The sequence below is a fragment of the Bombina bombina genome, chromosome 6, assembly GCF_027579735.1.
Source record: "Bombina bombina isolate aBomBom1 chromosome 6, aBomBom1.pri, whole genome shotgun sequence".
Classification (NCBI taxonomy): domain Eukaryota; kingdom Metazoa; phylum Chordata; class Amphibia; order Anura; family Bombinatoridae; genus Bombina; species Bombina bombina.
In genome coordinates, this window is record NC_069504.1 from 486,816,907 (window position 1) to 486,829,696 (window position 12,790).

Here is a 12,790-nt window from a genome sequence, read left to right on the forward strand (position 1 = left end):
CAAATAAAGAGACAGGCATTCTTACATTGTGTAGAAGACCTGTTAAAGATGGGAGTGATACACCCAGTTCCAATAAAGGAACAAGGAATGGGATTTTATTCCAATCTGTTCGTAGTTCCCAAAAAAGAGGGAACGTTCAGACCAATTTTGGATTTGAAGATCCTAAACAAATTTCTCAGGGTACCATCGTTCAAAATGGAAACTATTCGAACGATTCTACCTACCATCCAGGAAAGTCAATTTATGACTACCGTGGACCTAAAGGATGCGTACCTACATATTCCTATCCACAAAGAACATCATCAGTTCCTAAGGTTCGCTTTTCTGGACAAACATTACCAGTTTGTGGCTCTCCCATTCGGATTAGCCACTGCTCCAAGGATTTTCACAAAGGTGCTAGGGTCCCTTCTAGCGGTTCTAAGACCAAGGGGCATTGCAGTAGTACCTTACTTGGACGACATTCTAATACAAGCGTCGTCCCTGTCAAAAGCAAAGGCTCATACGGACATCGTTCTAGCCTTTCTCACATCTCACGGATGGAAGGTGAACAAAGAAAAGAGTTCTCTGTCCCCGTCAACAAGAGTTCCCTTCTTGGGAACAATAATAGATTCCTTAGAAATGAGGATTTTTCTGACAGAGGTCAGAAAATCAAAACTTCTAAGCTCTTGTCAAGTGCTTCATTCTGTTCCTCGTCCTTCCATAGCGCAGTGCATGGAAGTAGTAGGATTGATGGTTTCAACAATGGACATAGTTCCTTTTGCACAAATTCATCTAAGACCATTACAACTGTGCATGCTCAAACAGTGGAATGGGGATTATACAGACTTGTCTCCAATGATTCAAGTAGATCAAAAGACCAGAGATTCACTCCGTTGGTGGCTGACCCTGGACCATCTGTCCCAGGGAATGAGCTTCCGCAGGCCAGAGTGGGTCATTGTCACGACCGACGCCAGTCTAGTGGGCTGGGGTGCAGTCTGGGAATCCCTGAAAGCTCAGGGTCTATGGTCTCGGGAAGAGTCTCTTCTCCCGATAAACATTCTGGAACTGAGAGCGATATTCAATGCTCTCAGAGCTTGGCCTCAACTAGCAAAGGCCAAATTCATAAGGTTCCAATCAGACAACATGACGACTGTTGCATATATCAATCATCAGGGGGGAACAAAGAGTTCCCTGGCGATGAAAGAAGTGACCAAAATAATTCAATGGGCGGAGGATCACTCCTGCCACTTGTCTGCGATCCACATCCCAGGAGTGGAAAATTGGGAAGCGGATTTTCTGAGTCGTCAGACATTTCATCCGGGGGAGTGGGAACTCCATCCGGAAATCTTTGCCCAAATAACTCAATTATGGGGCATTCCAGACATGGATCTGATGGCGTCTCGTCAGAACTTCAAGGTTCCTTGCTACGGGTCCAGATCCAGGGATCCCAAGGCGACTCTAGTAGATGCACTAGTAGCACCTTGGACTTTCAACCTAGCTTACGTATTCCCACCGTTTCCTCTCATTCCCAGGCTGGTAGCCAGGATCAATCAGGAGAGGGCCTCGGTGATCTTGATAGCTCCTACGTGGCCACGCAGGACTTGGTATGCAGACCTGGTGAATATGTCATCGGCTCCACCATGGAAGCTACCTTTGAGACAGGACCTTCTTGTTCAGGGTCCATTCGAACATCCAAATCTGGTTTCCCTCCAACTGACGGCTTGGAGATTGAACGCTTGATTCTATCAAAGCGTGGGTTTTCAGATTCTGTGATAGATACTCTGGTTCAGGCCAGAAAACCTGTAACTAGAAAGATTTACCATAAAATATGGAAAAAATATATCTGTTGGTGTGAATCCAAAGGATTTCCATGGAATAAGATAAAAATTCCTATGATTCTCTCCTTTCTACAAGAAGGTTTGGAGAAAGGATTATCTGCAAGTTCTCTAAAGGGACAGATCTCTGCTTTATCTGTCTTACTACACAAAAGACTGGCAGCTGTGCCAGATGTTCAAGCATTTGTTCAGGCTCTGGTTAGGATCAAGCCTGTTTACAGACCTTTGACTCCTCCCTGGAGTCTAAATCTAGTTCTTTCAGTTCTTCAAGGGGTTCCGTTTGAACCTTTACATTCCATAGATATTAAGTTACTATCTTGGAAAGTTTTGTTTTTGGTTGCAATTTCTTCTGCTAGAAGAGTTTCAGAGTTATCTGCTCTGCAGTGTTCTCCTCCTTATCTGGTGTTCCATGCAGATAAGGTGGTTTTACGTACTAAGCCTGGTTTTCTTCCTAAAGTTGTTTCTAACAAAAATATTAACCAGGAGATAGTTGTACCTTCTTTGTGTCCGAATCCAGTTTCAAAGAAGGAACGTTTGTTACACAATTTGGACGTTGTCCGTGCTCTAAAGTTCTATTTAGAGGCTACTAAAGATTTCAGACAAACATCTTCCTTGTTTGTTGTTTATTCTGGTAAAAGGAGAGGTCAAAAAGCGACTTCTACCTCTCTTTCCTTTTGGCTTAAAAGCATTATCCGATTGGCTTATGAGACTGCCGGACGGCAGCCTCCTGAAAGAATCACAGCTCACTCCACTAGGGCTGTGGCTTCCACATGGGCCTTCAAGAACGAGGCTTCTGTTGACCAGATATGTAAGGCAGCGACTTGGTCTTCACTGCACACTTTTGCCAAATTTTACAAATTTGATACTTTTGCTTCTTCGGAGGCTATTTTTGGGAGAAAGGTTTTGCAAGCTGTGGTGCCTTCCGTTTAGGTAACCTGATTTGCTCCCTCCCTTCATCCGTGTCCTAAAGCTTTGGTATTGGTTCCCACAAGTAAGGATGACGCCGTGGACCGGACACACCAATGTTGGAGAAAACAGAATTTATGCTTACCTGATAAATTACTTTCTCCAACGGTGTGTCCGGTCCACGGCCCGCCCTGTTTTTTTAATCAGGTCTGATGAATTATTTTCTCTAACTACTGTCACCACGGTACCATATGGTTTCTCCTATATATATTCCTCCTGTCCGTCGGTCGAATGACTGGGGTGGGCGGAGCCTAGGAGGGACCATGTGACCAGCTTTGCTGGGACTCTTTGCCATTTCCTGTTGGGGAAGAGAATATCCCACAAGTAAGGATGACGCCGTCGACCGGACACACCGTTGGAGAAAGTAATTTATCAGGTAAGCATAAATTCTGTTTTTCTTTCTCTTTTTCAGAGTTTATACCTGCATATACAATTTGATAATGTCCAGGAGGAATCAAATGATTAAATCCTATTTCTCCTGTTAAGTGTAGTCAGTCCACGGGTCATCCATTACTTATGGGATTATATCTCCTCCCTAACAGGAAGTGCAAGAGGATCACCCAAGCAGAGCTGCTATATAGCTCCTCCCCTCTACATCATACCCAGTCATTCTCTTGCACCTAACTAATAGATAGGACGTGTGAGAGGACTGTGGTTGTTAAACTTAGTTTTTATTTCTTCAATCAAAAGTTTGTTATTTTAAACAGCACCGGAGTGTGTTGTTTTTTCTCAGGCAGCATTAGAAGAAGAATCTACCTCAGTTTGTGTATGATCTTAGCGGTCGTAACTAAGATCCACTTGCTGTTCTCGGCCATTCTGAGGAGTGAGGTAACTTCAGAACAGGGGATAGCAGGCAGGGTTCACCTGCAAGGAGGTATGTTGCAGTATATTATTTTCTAAGGAATGGAATTGACTGAGAAAATACTGCTAATACCGATGTAATGTAAGTGCAGCCTTAAATGCAGTAGTAGCGACTGGTATCAGGCTGATATGTATGTATGTTTACACTGAGGTATTTCTGGGGAATGGAACTTCACTAAGAAAATACTGTATATATTTAAGTAATATTTGAGCCTCCACTGCAGTGAAAGCGACTAGCAGCAGGCTTATTAATAACATTTCATAATTTTATTTTTAAAACGTTTACTGGCATGTTAATCGTTTTTTTCTGAGGTACTTGGTGATAAAACATTATGGGCATGATTTTTACCACATGGCTGTCGTTTGTTTCTGAATAAAATCAGTTTACTGAGCTTCCCCACTGTTGTATTATGAGTGGGAGGGGCCTATTTTAGCGCTTTATTGCGCAGTAAAAATTCAGTCACAGTCTTCCTATTTCTTCCTCCATGATCCAGGACGTCTCTATAGAGCCCAGGGGTCTCCAAAACTAGTTTTTAGGGAGGTAATCACTCACAGCAGACCAGTGAGAGTGTGTTTTGACTGTGATAAAAACGTTAATATTAAATTGTTATCCGTTTTTGGGTACTAAGGGGTTAATCATCCATTTGCTGGTGGGTGCAATCCTTTGCTAACTTAATGCATTTACTGTGAAAATTTGGTTGCTATAACTAATTTGGTTCATTGTTATTTCAACTGTGACAGTTTTTTGTGCTTCTTAAAGGCACGATAACGTTTTTTATATTGCTTGTAAATTTATTTGAAAAGTATTTTCCAAGCTTGCTAGTCTCATTGCTAGTCTGTTTAAACATGTCTGACACAGATGAATCTCTTTGTTCAATATGTTTAAAGGCCAATGTGGAGCCCAATAGAAATTTGTGTACTAATTGCATTGATGCTACTTTAAATAAAAGCCAATCTGTACATGTAAAGAAAATTTCACCAGACAACGAGGGGGAAGTTATGCCGACTAACTCTCCTCACGTGTCAGTTCCTTCGCCTCCCGCTCAGGAGGTGCGTGATATTGTGGCGCCAAGTACATCAGGGCGGCCCATACAAATCACTTTGCAAGACATGGCTAATGTTATGACTGAAGTACTATCTAAATTGCCAGAATTTAGGGGTAAACGCGATCACTCTGGGGTAAGAACAGAGTGTGCTGATAATAATAGAGCCATGTCTGATACTGCGTCACAATTTGCAGAACATGAGGACGGAGAGCTTCATTCTGTGGGTGACGGATCTGATCCAAGTAAACTGGACTCAGACATTTCAAATTTTAAATTTAAGCTTGAGAACCTCCGTGTATTACTAGGGGAGGTATTAGCGGCTCTGAATGATTGTAACACGGTTGCAATTCCAGAGAAAATAGGTAGGCTGGATAAATATTTTGCGGTACCGGCGTGTACTGACGTTTTTCCTATACCTAAAAGGCTTACAGAAATTGTTAACAAGGAGTGGGATAGACCCGGTGTGCCTTTTTCACCCCCTCCTATATTTAGAAAAATGTTTCCAATAGACGCCACCACACGAGACTTATGGCAGACGGTCCCTAAGGTGGAGGGAGCAGTTTCTACTCTGGCAAAGCGCACCACTATCCCGGTGGAGGATAGCTGTGCTTTTTAAGATCCAATGGATAAAAAGTTAGAGGGTTACCTTAAGAAAATGTTTGTTCAGCAAGGTTTTATATTACAACCCCTTGCATGCATTGCGCCTGTCACGGCTGCGGCGGCATTCTGGTTTGAGTCTCTGGAAGAGACCCTTAGCTCAGCTCCATTAGATGAGATTATAGACAAGCTTAAAGTCCTTAAGCTAGCTAATTCATTTATTTCTGATGCCGTAGTACACTTAACTAAGCTTACGGCTAAGAACTCCGGATTCGCCATTCAAGCGCGTAGAGCGCTGTGGCTTAAATCCTGGTCAGCCGATGTGACTTCTAAATCTAAATTGCTTAACATCCCTTTCAAAGGGCAGACATTATTCGGGCCCGGTTTGAAAGAAATTATCGCTGACATTGCTGGAGGTAAGGGCCATGCCCTGCCTCAAGACAGGGCCAAACCAAGGGCTAAACAGTCTAATTTTCGTGCCTTTCATAACTTCAAGGCAGGAGCAGCATCAACTTCCTCCGCTCCAAGACAGGAAGGAACTGTTGCTCGCTACAGACAGGGCTGGAAACCTAACCAGTCCTGGAACAAGGGCAAGCGGGCCAGAAAACCTGCTGCTGCCCCTAAGACAGCATGAAGTGAGGGCCCCCGATCCGGAAACGGATCTAGTGGGGGGCAGACTTTCTCTCTTCGCCCAGGCTTGGGCAAGAGATGTCCAGGATCCCTGGGCGTTAGAGATCATATCTCAGGGATATCTTCTGGACTTCAAAACTTCTCCTCCAAAAGGGAGATTTCATCTTTCAAGATTGTCAGCAAACCAGATAAAGAAAGAGGCGTTTCTACGCTGTGTACAAGACCTTTTACTAATGGGAGTGATCCACCCAGTTCCGCGGTCGGAACACGGACAAGGGTTTTACTCAAATCTGTTTGTGGTTCCCAAAAAAGAGGGAACCTTCAGACCAATCTTGGACTTAAAGATCCTAAACAAATTCCTAAGAGTTCCATCGTTCAAAATGGAAACTATTCGGACCATCTTACCTATGATCCAAAAGGGTCAGTACATGACCACAGTGGATTTAAAGGATGCCTACCTTCACATACCAATTCACAAGGATCATTACCGGTATCTAAGGTTTGCCTTCCTAAACAGGCATTACCAGTTTGTAGCTCTTCCCTTCGGGTTAGCTACAGCTCCAAGAATCTTTACAAAGGTTCTGGGCTCTCTTCTGGCGGCACTAAGACCGCGAGGAATAGCGGTAGCTCTGTACCTAGACGACATTCTGATACAAGCGTCGAGTTTCCAAACTGCCAAGTCTCATACAGAGTTAGTTCTGGCATTTCTAAGGTCGCATGGGTGGAAGGTGAACGTAGAAAAGAGTTCTCTATTGCCACTCACAAGAGTTCCCTTCTTGGGGACTCTTATAGATTCTGTAGAAATGAAAATTTACCTGACAGAGGACAGGTTATCAAAACTTCTAAATGCTTGCCGTGTCCTTCATTCCATTCAACACCCGTCAGTGGCTCAATGCATGGAGGTAATCGGCTTAATGGTAGCGGCAATGGACATAGTACCTTTTGCACGCCTGCATCTCAGACCGCTGCAATTGTGCATGCTAAGTCAGTGGAATGGGGATTACTCAGATTTGTCCCCTATGCTAAATCTGGATCAAGAGATCAGAGATTCTCTTCTATGGTGGCTTTCTCGGCCACATCTGTCCAGGGGGATGCCCTTCAGCAGGCCAGACTGGACGATTGTAACAACAGACGCCAGCCTGCTAGGTTGGGGCGCTGTCTGGAATTCCCTGAAGGCTCAGGGATCATGGACTCAGGAGGAGAGACTCCTTCCAATACACATTCTGGAATTAAGAGCAGTTTTCAATGCCCTTCTGGCTTGGCCTCAGTTAGCAACTCTGAGGTTCATCAGGTTTCAGTCGGACAACATCACGACTGTGGCTTACATCAACCATCAGGGAGGGACAAGGAGTTCCCTAGCGATGATGGAAGTCTCAAAGATAATTCGCTGGGCAGAGTCTCACTCTTGCCACCTGTCAGCGATCCACATCCCAGGCGTGGAGAACTGGGAGGCGGATTTCCTAAGTCGCCAGACTTTTCATCCGGGGGAGTGGGAACTTCATCCGGAGGTGTTTGCCCAACTGCTTCAGCATTGGGGCAAACCAGATCTGGATCTCATGGCGTCTCGCCAGAACGCCAAGCTTCCTTGTTACGGATCCAGGTCCAGAGACCCGGGAGCGGTACTGATAGATGCTCTGACAGCACCTTGGATTTTCAACATGGCTTATGTGTTTCCACCCTTCCCGATGCTTCCTCAATTGATTGCCAGGATCAAACAGGAGAGAGCATCGATGATTCTAATAGCGCCTGCGTGGCCACGCAGGACCTGGTATGCAGATCTAGTGGACATGTCGTCCCGTCCACCTTGGTCTCTGCCTCTGAGACAGGACCTTCTGATTCAGGGTCCTTTCAAACATCCAAATCTAATTTCTCTGAGGCTGACTGCATGGAGATTGAACGCTTGATTCTATCAAAGCGGGGATTCTCGGAGTCAGTGATTGATACCTTAATACAGGCTAGGAAACCTGTTACCAGGAAAATTTACCATAAAATATAGCGTAAATACTTATATTGGTGCGAATCCAAGAGTTACTCATGGAGTAAGGTTAGGATTCCTAGGATATTGTCTTTTTCTACAAGAAGGTTTAGAAAAGGGTTTATCTGCTAGTTCGTTAAAGGGACAGATCTCAGCTCTGTCTATCCTTTTACACAAACGTCTGTCAGAAGTCCCAGACGTTCAGGCTTTTTGTCAGGCTTTGGCTAGGATTAAGCCTGTGTTTAAGACTGTTGCTCCGCCGTGGAGCTTAAACTTAGTTCTTAACGTTCTGCAAGGTGTTCCGTTTGAACCCCTTCATTCCATTGATATCAAGCTGTTATCTTGGAAAGTTCTGTTTTTAATGGCTATTTCCTCGGCTCGAAGAGTCTCTGAGTTATCGGCCTTACATTGTGATTCTCCTTATCTGATTTTTCATTCAGACAAGGTAGTTCTGCGTACTAAGCCTGGGTTCTTACCTAAGGTAGTCACTAACAGGAATATCAATCAAGAGATTGTTGTTCCATCATTGTGCCCTAACCCTTCTTCAAAGAAGGAACGACTTCTGCACAATCTGGACGTCGTCCGTGCCCTGAAATTTTATTTGCAGGCAACTAAGGATTTTCGTCAAACTTCTTCCCTGTTTGTCGTTTATTCTGGACAAAGGAGAGGTCAAAAAGCTTCGGCTACCTCTCTCTCTTTTTGGCTTCGTAGCATAATACGTTTAGCATATGAGACTGCTGGACAGCAGCCTCCTGAAAGGATTACAGCTCATTCTACTAGAGCTGTGGCTTCCACTTGGGCCTTTAAGAATGAGGCCTCTGTTGAACAGATTTGCAAGGCTGCAACTTGGTCTTCACTTCATACTTTTTCAAAATTTTACAAATTTGACACTTTTGCTTCTTCGGAGGCTGTTTTTGGGAGAAAGGTTCTACAGGCAGTGGTTCCTTCCGTGTAAAGATCCTGCCTTTCCCTCCCGTCATCCGTGTACTTTTAGCTTTGGTATTGGTATCCCATAAGTAATGGATGACCCGTGGACTGACTACACTTAACAGGAGAAAACATAATTTATGCTTACCTGATAAATTCCTTTCTCCTGTAGTGTAGTCAGTCCACGGCCCGCCCTGTTGTTTACGGCAGGTCTAAAAATTTTTAACTTAAACTCCAGTCACCACTGCACACTATAGTTTCTCCTTTCTCGTTTGGTTTCGGTCGAATGACTGGGTATGACGTAGAGGGGAGGAGCTATATAGCAGCTCTGCTTGGGTTATCCTCTTGCACTTCCTGTTAGGGAGGAGATATAATCCCATAAGTAATGGATGACCCGTGGACTGACTACACTACAGGAGAAAGGAATTTATCAGGTAAGCATAAATTATGTTTTTCGATAATATATTGCAGAATGTATGCATGTAATGAGATAATTCTTCGTAGTACAGTGTGTTTGATACAATTATCAGGCATTTATATAAGTTTTGTTTGTGGAAATTTAAAGAGATTGAAAGGTATCCTAATGTACTGCACAATATATACAATTAGTGTGCAAAACAGGGGCATTTTCATTTATTGCATTTTTTTTATGATGCTTTATTGGTAAAATATTTACCATTTTGTGAAGGTAAAGATGGCGCCGTTCCTTCGCCCACATCTCATCCTTCATCTAGATGAGCGATGACGAATTTAGCTTCATCCAATCGTTGTGTGCCCCACGAGCTGGACGCCATGTGGGGAACTGAACAATTGGATGAAGTGGGATCCATCATCGCTCAGCTAGATGGATGAGATGCGGGCAGAAGAACGGTGCCATTTTTACTTTCACAAAATGGTAAATATTTTACCAATAAAGCGTTTTAGACTAATGTAATCAATGAAAGTGCCCCTGTTTTGCAGACTAATTGTATATACTGTGCAGTACATTAAGATACTTTGCTTTAATGTATTGGACCATACAATACAATTTTAAATATTTCCTATGCTTGTATTTTTTTCTACTAATGTGATAGCATGTCTTTTTGAAGCAAGTTAGCTTATTTGTAACACATTTATAGGAATAAAACAACCTAGTCTCTGGTTATTTTTTGGAGTGCTAATTGCTACCGTGAGCTTGCGGTAGCAATAACCAGCCACTTGTAATGACTGGTTAATTATTGCGCTCCCTCAAACGGGCAAATTTGCCCATTTGCGGGAGCACAATAATTTAGCGCTCCACTTGTAATCTAGCCCAAAGATAACAAGAGAACGAAGAAAAAAATAATAGGAATTAATAAGAAAGTTGCTTAAAATTGCATGTTCTATCTAAAGAAAAAAAATGGGCTTAGTATCCCTTTAATTGTTTTTTAATTTATCTGAATAAAATGTGACTTTTTTCTGTGACTTTATTTTTGTTAACCAATTGGACAAGGGTCAGAATATATTGAGGAAAAAGACTGAAAAACCATTGTTGCAGCTGCCAGACCAAGATAATGATGGTGGTTTCCAGAATAAGGATTAAGGTAGGATAAAATGTTAGGTGATATGATCTTTTTATGAGGGGATTGTATTAGTTTTCAGGGGGGTTTGTATGCCAAGGGGTCCCCCTTAGGCCTTTTGGATGTTGCTGAGTACTGTTTGTGATGGGTGATAGATACTGCAAAGCAGTACTTTTTACAGTTCTTTATTCAAAACAAAGAAAATGGGGATGAGCATAAATATATAAATAATAATAATTATAAACTAAGGTAAAGTTAGCTAGCAGACAATTAGGTCCCATAGACGTATCCCCTGCAAACTTGATATTTAGCTTTGTGAACAACTTTTTGTACCATCAGATTTTACGGTCTAGAAACAGCCTGTATGTTTTATTTGCTGCCTTAAAGGGACATAATAACCATATGCTAAATCACTTGAAACTGCAAAAAGCTGACAAGAATGTATAACATAAATATCTCTATGTAAAAAATATTTTACCTCAAAAATTTCTCAGCTCATAATAGTAAGTGCTCTGTGAACATCCTTCAGCTACTGTAAAGTGAATGTTGAAAAAAACAAACAACAAACAAATAATAGCCAATCAGCTTCAGTGTCTCTTACTATACATGTAAACCAACTTCTGCAATGTTAAAAAACTATATTCAAGTATTAATAATTATCAATGTATTACTGTAGCATAGTGTTTCTCAACCTTTTGGTAGCAAGTACCCCTGTAGGCATACATTTATTTTTTATGTACCCCAACTGTAGCACAAATATTATTGATCTTTTACATGAGCAAAAATGGAAATCATGTATATCACTTGATTTCACAAGCTTGTATCATATACATATATATAGGAATCTGAAATTTGTTTTATATTTTCCGGAATTTAATGTTTGGAAATATTACCACAGAGATTATTAAACACATAAAACACAGATATACAGTCTATTGATATTAATAATTATATGCAATTAATGTCCTTCTTACAATAAAAAAAGAGGAAAATAAACTATTTTCTTCATGAGAAAAGTAATATTTATGGTACCATATTTCTATTTTTAATAACCATTTCATACACAGTTTATCTGTCTAATTTTCCTGTGGCACACGTCAGTATGATGCACTTTACCTATTTCACAGTGACACATTTATCTGGCACTTGTCTCTGTGACACTTGGTCACAGTAATACACTTTCTAGTTTATATCAGTCAAGCTCAACTCCAGCCCTCATATGTCACTAACAAGCCAGAATCTAAGGTTCTAGCAATTTGAATCAGTGATTGAGCAGTGGTGCAACCTAGGCAGGGAAATACCCTCTGTCCTGCTAGAAGTGCTTGAGGGTAGAAATGGGAAACACAGCTTCCTTTGATGTGTCATGTGTACAATAGCTACATCAGGAAAAATAATAATGAAGGCCAATACCTGGAGTATCCCTAGCCAATGCCCCAAGTAACCCCAGGGGTACACGTACCACAGGTTGAGAAACTAGGCTGTAGCTTAACTTAAAAAAAAAAAAAACATTTCTGTAGATTCTCAAGTATTTTATTCTATCAACGGTTGGTTTGAACCCAACATATCTAATCTCATATATGCAAAAACAAAGCTGGGAATGACCTGAAATGATTTTATCTACAAACTATGTAGTAAAGGAAACAATGCAGAGATGTATTTCTCTTGTAAAGTGTATCCAGTCCACGGATCATCCATTACTTGTGGGATATTCTCCTTCCCAACAGGAAGTTGCAAGAGGATCACCCACAGCAGAGCTGCTATATAGCTCCTCCCCTAACTGCCATATCCAGTCATTCTCTTGCAACTCTCAACAAGCATGGAGGTAGTAAGAGAGAAGTGGTGAAATGTAGTTGTTTTTTTTCTTCAATCAAAAGTTTATTATTTTTAAATGGTACCGGAGTTGTACTATTTTGTCCCAGGCAGAAAATAGAAGAAGAATCTGCCTGTGATTTCTATGATCTTAGCAGGTTGTAACTAAGATCCATTGCTGTTCTCACACATAACTGAAGAGAGAGGTAACTTCAGCTGGGGAATGGCGTGCAGGTTATCCTGCTATGAGGTATGTGCAGTTAAAACATTTTTCTAGAGATGTAAGTGCTAGAAAATGCTGCTGATACCAGATTTATGTAAGGTAAGCCTGAATACAGTGATTTAATAGCGACTGGTATCATGCTTACTTTTAGAGGTAATACTCTTATTAATTTGCAAAATAAAACATTGGCTGGCATGTTTTAACGTTTTTATATATGCTTTGGTGATAAAACTTTATTGGGGCCTAGTTTTTGCCACATGGCTGGCTTAAATTTGCCTAGAAACAGTTTCCTGAGGCCTTCCACTGTTTTAACGTGAGTGGGAGGGGCCTATTTTAGCGCTTTATTGCGCAGTTACTTTCACAGACTGAGACATCCAGCTTTCTCCAGGAGTCCCCTGAATGCT